Raw genomic sequence first — 8,916 nt, 5'->3', positions numbered from 1 at the left:
TTTCACATTGTTGAAATGACTCCTGGAACTGAAAAAGAAGAAAGAAACATACAGAGCTGGATCTATTAACTTGCCATGGAAGGAAACCCATGACAAGGAGGAAACTGAATACTGTGCTGAGGAATATAAACAGGAATTTTATGTTCCAGAAAGGGGAATTCATATTTGTTATGCTAATTAAGGATTAAAACTAATTTTTACAATAGACCTATACTAAATTTATTAAAACTAGCCCCCTTGCTCATTGTTTAAGAAAGAATCTTTCTTTAGCACCAGTACGAATCTAATATAATGAGACTGTCAAAGTTGATGGTCCATTATCCCTTCATCTGAAAGAAAACACTAGAGCTATAAGAAAACACATCATTATTTTTTTAATGTTTTGTCATGATTTTTTTGTCATATATTGTTTTAGTCAGCTTTTTACCTGCGATGACTAAAAGACCCACCAAGAAAAAATTTAGAAGGAGAAAAGTTTATTTGGGGGCTCATGGTTTCATAGGTCTTAGTCCATAGAAAGGCGGCTCCATTCTTCAGAGTTCCAGGCCAGGCAGAAGAGTAGCAGAGGGAAGCAGCTCACATTGATCAGGAAGCCCAGTGGACTCCACTTGCCAGATACAAATATATACCCAAAGCCACACCCACAATGAACCACTTCCTCCAGCCACACCCCACCTGCCTCTAGCTGCCAGTTAATCCCATCAGGAATTAATTCACTGATTAGGTTAACTCTAGAACTCCATCGTTTCTCCTCCAAACCTTCTTGCATTGTCTCACATGTGAGCTTTAGGCAGACACTTCACATCCAAACCATAAAGTATACATAAAGTAAAAAGAACATATCTGCAAGTGTCATTTTTACAGAAGCGCACACTATTTGATATTCGGGCTGGATAATCTTGTTGTTTAATTCGGAATGCTTAATAGCATTCCTGGCCTCTACCCTTCAGGTACCAACAGCATGCCCACCTCAGTCATTGCCAAATATCTCCTTGGCCAAAATCAACTCCCAATATAAAGCAATGGTCTACCCTTCTCAATCAATACCCTAAGGTTGCCAGATTTAGTGAGTAAAAATACAACATAGCCACTTACTCTTAACTTTTAGATAAATAACTTTTTTTTTGTAATAGTGCATCCTCCAAATTATACAGAGTGTCCTGTGTTTTATTTGGCAAAACAACACTACACAGATCAAGGTACAGAATATTTCCAGAACTTCCCAAGGCTTCTATGTTTCCTTCTTGGGAAATATCCATACCCCAAGGAATCAAATATTTTATATCTCCATGAAAAGTGCCACATTAAATATAAACTTTTTCTTCTGCAACTAGTAAAGTGGGGAGAACAGTATGCTGAACAACCCTGGTTCAGTGATATTATTTCACCCTATGTGTTTATGGCCTGTTTCAATTAATTTTGACCAAAGAACAGAGGAGTTTTGATACTTTTTTATTTTTAGCACTGTAGAGAGTAGACAGGAAGCCACATGGTCAAGTTTGAAGTTGTATGATGTCTTTGATATCATTTACTACAAGAGTTTCATTTTATATATAAATCATTCATGGTACAATAAATGCCCAATATTTGACAGCATGTGTAGGGGGAAGGAGGATTAGGTTCATGTTTGAAATCACTGAGTAGCTACTATTTCAGGGCACTCACTGACTTGCTTAGTTTATTTAATTTTCTAAGATATTTGAATGTTAAAAAATAATAGAAATACATGGAAATTTAAATCTAATTAGATATTTATGTATTAGGTGTATTTATAAAACAAAAGGAAAAATTCAATTTTCCATCAAATAAAAGTACCATTCTTTGTGTATCTGCATTTCATTTTTTCCTTAAATAAAATTAGGATTGTAGGATTTTTTAGGATTTAGCAGTCACTGCTCCTACCAAATTAACATTTCTGATTGCTCTTACTAGCTAACAATAAAATCATTTCAAGGATCGTATTTTATCCTTCTTGTGATATATATCTATTGCAGCAAACCACTGTTATAAATTTAATCTGACCTTTTCTGGAACTGTTTTAGTTGATAAATAGGAAAATGTGACCACATATTGGCAGCCCTGTGTATCATAAGGTTTCTACTGAATTAATGAAAGACTGAGTTTGTGGGAATGTTGATTTCATCCAATTTTTAAACTGAGTTACTGCAAACCTCCATTAAAAATTCAAGATATAATATCAACAATGTATCTTTCTAGACATGATCTTTCTAGACATAAATCTCCCATGGTAGTTTTGGCAAATTAAAATGTTAAAGATGAAAACATGGATACTCAGAAATAAGGACCCTTCATCATCCATTTCCCAGTTTTTCTTCATTTTCCTTCCCTCCTACCCTCTCCATTCCTGACAATAACTTTCTACTCTGCACTTTTATTTATTTGTTTATTTATTTATTTTTATTTTTTTAGAGAGAGAGAGAGAGAGTTTTTCAATATATTTTTTTAAAGTTTTCGGCGGACACAACATCTTTGTTTGTATGTGGTGCTGAGGATCCAACCAGGCTGCACACATGCCAGAGGAGCATGCTACTGCTTGAGCCACATCTCCAGCCCAAACTCTGCACTTTTATGAGATCAATTTTTTTTTCCAAACTAAAAAACATGTAGGATAGAATATGTAGCCAATGTTTTCAATTTCTTTAGAGCTATTTTTAGTGATGATACAGTTGCTGAGTGTGCTTAATTAAAACTATAGAATGAAGAAAACTAAAAAAGAAAAAAAAATGAAACTTTACTCCTGAACATTTTTAAACCTTGTTCTGATATAATTCCTAGTATGCTAATTTATGATAAAATAATTTTTTAAGAATAGAACTCATCAGAATGAAGTAATTTATCTTTCAGCAATTTAAATAATTATACATAATATTTTCCTCTAGTGCTTCTTTAAAATGACTTTGAAATCGTATCAAATTACATGTTTCAGGTGTGTTTGTAGATGGTCGTCCATTTTGAAAATATACTCTTCTTTAAGACCCATAATAATCCAAAAAGCTACTAGGAAACCTTTCCCTCAGGATTTAATGACTTTCAGGTAGTAGTTTTTTCACTTTGTATGACAGCTGAATTTAAGTTAAACTAGATTGGATAGTGAATAAGAACACTTTACATGGATTAAGGTATTTGTTTTATTATTAAGTATCTACAGGATCCTGTAAATAATTCTTTAATAATTATATAAGAATGATTTGGTTTTAAAATATTTGCAAAAATTCTACATATACAATTCTAATTAAATACAATTAATTTCTTTGCAAAAGTAATTATAGAACAATTGCTTCATTGAATTTTTTCATACTCATAGAATTAATGTGCTATGTAAAGGAAAAGCCCTACCAATACATGTATTATTCTTGATGTTATGTTAATTGGTCTATTTTGACTGGCTAATATAAGCTTAATTAGTAGCATCTAGAAATTATTGATGACCTATATAAAATTCATATTAATGCCACCACTGTTTCAATGAAACTCATCCATAACTCTGACTGTAAAATAGATGTCTTCTAGGGTTGAAATAAATTTCGCCACATATTCTTCAAAAGATTTTTCCAGTAGCTTTACTATTAATATTCAATTGCTTAATTTGCCACTTCATAGTTTTCTTCATTTTCAGGTACACAGAGTCTGTCTCAATAACTCAGTATACTATCTATCTCTTATCCAACATGTTTCTCCATGTTTTACACTGATAATTCCAATGCGATTTGACTGATTAATATAAATATCATAAACAGATCTCTGCATAATCATATTTAAATTGGTATAAACTGGCTTGAATTCAACACAGAACATTCTGAGTGTGACTTTTAGGTACAGGTACATAAGGAAACATAGGAGAAGATAAATTGCTTTCATCTTAGAGGCTTTGAATAATTTTTGAAGTAATTTTTTGGAGTGCAGTCCAAGAAAGGAAGAATAGCTTTTGGGAAAAGAGTACAAAAGTTCACTATTAATATGCAGAATTTGATGTGCTAGTGAATCTTAAAAATAGATGGCTGCTTCCACCTCATTAGAGTACTTAGAACTGAGGTGAATTATGCATACAGTAAACAATAGTAGTATTTACTGTAAGTAGTTGGCTGCTCAATTAATCTTCACAGGGCTTATCATTCTAGTTGCCTTTTCATCAAAATGGTTTGGGGAAAATATTAAGTGGAAGATGTTCTTGGAGAGGAGATGGTTCAACACATTTCTGTCCAGTTTGAGTATTTGGACCTATGTTAGTGAAAATAAGTATGTGTACAACCAAAAAACCATCTTCTTGAATGGTTTTTAATACTTTGACAAATGTAATATTCGTAAAGATTTAAAAGAATAAGGAATAATGATTTAAGAAGGAGTAAGATTGTTAATTTGTAGAGATTACTAACATTGGATACTACCATTTTATCTAGATATAAAACAGGGAGTCAGAAATTACATACCAGTTACCAAGCCTAAATATATGTATTTTTCTGTGTTTGCTAATTTATCCTTTCTTGATTCTGTAATGATTTGCATAAAAGTTATTAAAGTAAGAAGTCCAAGAAGTGGGGAGATCCAAACATGAAATCTGTTGCCCATGTTTGGATGAAAACAGTCTAGTGCTGTAAGAACCAATCTAATAAAAATGTTATTACTGGTAACTCTAAAGAAAGAAAGAAAAAGTAGTCAATCTCTATGAAGAATAAAAAAAGGCACAAGAAGTCATACAGCAAGAGTAGCCACAGAAGTACACTCAGGGCCTTGTGAGTGAAGTTAAGTGGCTTCTTCAGGTTTGCCAGATTTCTAATAACTCAATGCACCCTTGTGATGTTTAAGCAAATTGGTCCAGCTGCATTTCCAAAGAAAAAATTAATCCTGATTGTATTCAGATTTAGATAACAACCATCCACAAAAAATTTTGTAGATGGAGTTCATCCACAATCATCATTTCTTCATTTTTGCTGAAATATAATGTTCAATAGAAGAGAGTTTTCCATTTCAAATGAGTGTCTTCCATTAAATAGATTTTAGTTGGATATAAGAGATAAGTAGGGTCACATGGAATGGCAATTAAAGAGTTAATCAACCTGATTCCAAATGTCAGTTACTAGAACCCAGGAATGTAGACAAAGAAGAAAGAGTTGATTGGAAGAATTATCTCTTATCATAATTAATATGACAAGGATGAAACTTAAGGGAATTACAGATGCTGCAATATTATGTGCTCAAGAACTGAATGTCTACTTTTTCATGAGGAAATATGGGTGAACATTTGACACAAAATGGTAAATAGGATAGATATTTCACTTAACATCATTGATCAAGTTGTTTTTACAGCTTCACAGCAGAATAAATGAAGAAACTAAATATTTGGGTTCTCCGACACGACACTATAATCCAACAAAGACCACTATTATCAATGAGAAATATCTTGAATGTCCACGTGTAAGCTAGAAAAACACAAACAAAAAATTCAAAATCAGTAAAAAAAGAAATGGGGAATGCGTGAGGCGGGTAAACCATGAGTCAACGAAGGTGAAGTTCTGGTTTTTGCTCTGTGTATGTGACAGGAATCTATGAGGAAATGTCCAGACTTAAAGAGCAGGCATGGTGTATATCCTCAACTACTCAATAGATTAACTGTTTGGTAAATCCACCTAGGAATCTACAGATGCCCTCCAAAATTACAAAGCATGGTTAATAAAAGGACCAAATTTTTATTCTAAGGTACATGTAAAATGAACATATGTCCAGTGTTTAATCCATTACTAATTGGGGCTTTAGGAAATTCACTATAAATAATTAATTATATAACAAAATTATATTGATTCTCCAGGCACTACTTGTAAGATATGAATTCAAAATGAATCCCAGAGTAATCTCCCTCCTCACAATACCTTTAGTGTTATCTGTTATCTAGTTTTTATTCTGCTACAACTAGGCAGAACCAGACACAGTCTTGAAAACGTGGAAATCTCAACTGGGAGCAATACCTTTAGTGTTATCTGTTATCTAGTTTTTATTCTGCTACAACTAGGCAGAATCAGACACAGTCTTGAAAACGTGGAAATTTCAACTGGGAGCAGTGGTGTGTGCCTTAATTCCAGCATCTCAGGAGGCTGAGGCAGGAAGATTACAAGTGTGAGGCCAGCCTCAGAAATTTAAGAGATGGACAGCTTCTGGGTTCAATCCCCAATAACACACACACACAAATTTCAAAAAGATAAAATCTTGAATTTTAAGAAAACATAAGATGAATGTATATCAACTAGTTAACTTATTAATTATTGAAAGAAAGATGTTTTCATTCATCTGAGAAACTGGATTATTTATAGGTAAGTTAAAAAATGTTAATAAGTTACTAGGTTATTTACAAAACTGGTAAATACACAAGGAGCCCAAAATCCTTAGAACAATCTGTCGCACTGTAAATAACTTTTTTGAATCAATATTTGTATAAACCCCATAAGCTAAGAAAAATATTCACTTAATCCAAAACCTTAACCAACTGTAAACAGATAAATGAGGTACATTTTCCTTAACTACTATTGAATTGTTTTCCCCTAAATTTTAATATCAAAGGAACTGTCTCCAAAAAGTAACCTTATTTTTGCTTTCATGTAGATAATAATTGTTTTTTGATAATTTATGCTATCAATCACTACTATGTGTATGTTTCATATTTGAAAAATTTTGTGGTACAAATATTTATGTTAGTGATTTCATAAGCTCCTTTCTCTTGGCTTGATGTAAGTGACAGAAGGCTCTCTTTCCTTCCCCATGGCCATGAAGAAAAATATATGATTTTGGAAACTCTTCTTTGTGAAATCACTTCTACCAAAGTTCAGTCTCCATCATTTTATACCATGGAGATGCATAATCATGAACATAGGTAGAATTAAGTTATAAAGGGTCATGAACCTTGTGTTTGGAAAAGGAGGTGTTTATGATCTTTTACATACTTCTTATCCTTTGGGGGATCAGTCAGAACAGTTATGGAAAGTATATATCAATATCCTGCTACAGCTTTTCAAATTTCTTTATAAAGCATTTTACTTCTTCTAGTTTCTTGAAAAATGCCTAGCACTAGTTATAACTGCAATGAGTTCTATTTGGAGAACCTTCTATATTCCTTTGTATCCAAATTCTGAGCACATAAGACACTTGTCTGAAATCTGAAATAAATGAAATTAGACACCAATACTATATTGAGGTATAAAACTCACTCCTACTTATTTTAAATCTGAGAAGGCAATCCATATCGTTTTGGTTCTTAAATGATAATATATATAAATGGTTTATTAATATCATCCGGGCACTCATTAAAAATACAAACTCTTGGTCTTTTCTCCATCATAATTCTAGGTGCCTCAGTCTGGCTGGGCACAATTCAGGAGCCACTTGTCAAAAGAAACGAACTTTATTTTTAGAACCATACACACCACACCACACAGCTCCTCAGGAAAACCTTCAGAGCCCAACTGCCACTACAGGCTTCCCACAAGCCTCTCAACTTCCCCCACTCCTCCCCCTCTTGAGGCTGATTGGCTGGGTTGCATGGGCGGAGCCAAAAAAAGTCCCCCAATGAGCAGCTCCGTGGTCTGAAAGGGGGGAAATAGTCCAATGAGCATCACCACAGAGGAGCCAATCAGTTGGCAGCTAGAAGTTTGCTGGGGCCTCTGTGAGCCAATCATCAGCTGGCAGCTGGAAGTTTGCTGGCAGTTGGAAGTTTGCTGGGGCCCCTTAGGCTGTGGCTCTCAACACCTAGGGGAACAAGACAGGAAGCTATACTTTTGATAATTTCTATAGATGATTACATTGCTCAACCAGGTTTTGGCAGGATTGATTTGTTGTTTAATGGTAATGTTCTTGACACCTCCTGTGCACCCATTTGGAACATCACCCTTGCAACAGCAGTGGAACATTTTACTGCTTATTCATTTCATATAAACATGAATTTGGAACTTTCGCTATCGCACTTATATAAAATAACTAGGACAAAATTCAAAAACTCAGAGTCAATTAAAAATGATAGTACTCAAATATTCATTCAGTGTCTTGATTTTATTTAAATATTTTAGTGGGTTTTTTTTTAAATAAAAATAATAGAATGTTTCACATTTTATTATGGGCACCTAGTTCACACCTAGTTGAACACAGGAGTGCTTCTTATTTTCATTCTGATGTTATTTTATGATTATTTAGATGATAGATAGCTTCAAATAGATAAATTGATAGTCATGTTAAACATTGGCAATCAGAAGGCTCCCTCTTGAGCATATCAGAAGCTCTTTGAAGTAGCAAAACACAAAGAGGAATGTCAAATAATGCTCCCAATATTTTGCTGGAACCGTCAGCTCTTCCTTTTGCCCTCTGGGCCTTGTCAATGGAATGATTCTTGGCCTCTCCATTTTATATATTTCTAAGGGCAGCTGTCACAGACTTATGCGCTAGCATGAAATTATGTTCTGTATATTCCATATGGCTACCAATTCTGAACATTTGACCAACTAGCATATAGTCAGGCAAAATGTGGAGTTCTAGAGAAGGGATATTTTGACAGTTTCTGAGCTACAACAACAGACATGACCCATAGGTCTTTCCCAGGCTTTTATTATGTTCTTTTATTTCTTGAACATCATTTTCCAGTCACAAAGCATTCTTACTTTTCTGAATGTGCCCTGAGCTTTGTGCCTTTGTGATATTTCACATGTTGCTCCATCTGTGGAGACTCAACTCTGACTTTCATATTAGGTTCAACTTTCAGATTCATATTGGAAAACTCATTGCAGAAGGCTTCAATCATTTATTTTCAAGAAAAGTGTACTTTTCATGTACTATCATAAAGTCTATAGATGAATCTGTCACAGAATTCACAAAATTATCCTGAAATTGTTAGTCCTGTGTTATCTTTCCCAGCATAAGATA

Source organism: Marmota marmota, unplaced genomic scaffold (genome assembly GCF_001458135.2).
Source record: "Marmota marmota marmota unplaced genomic scaffold, marMar, whole genome shotgun sequence".
Lineage (NCBI taxonomy): Eukaryota > Metazoa > Chordata > Mammalia > Rodentia > Sciuridae > Marmota > Marmota marmota.
This window is presented reverse-complemented; position numbering follows the sequence as displayed.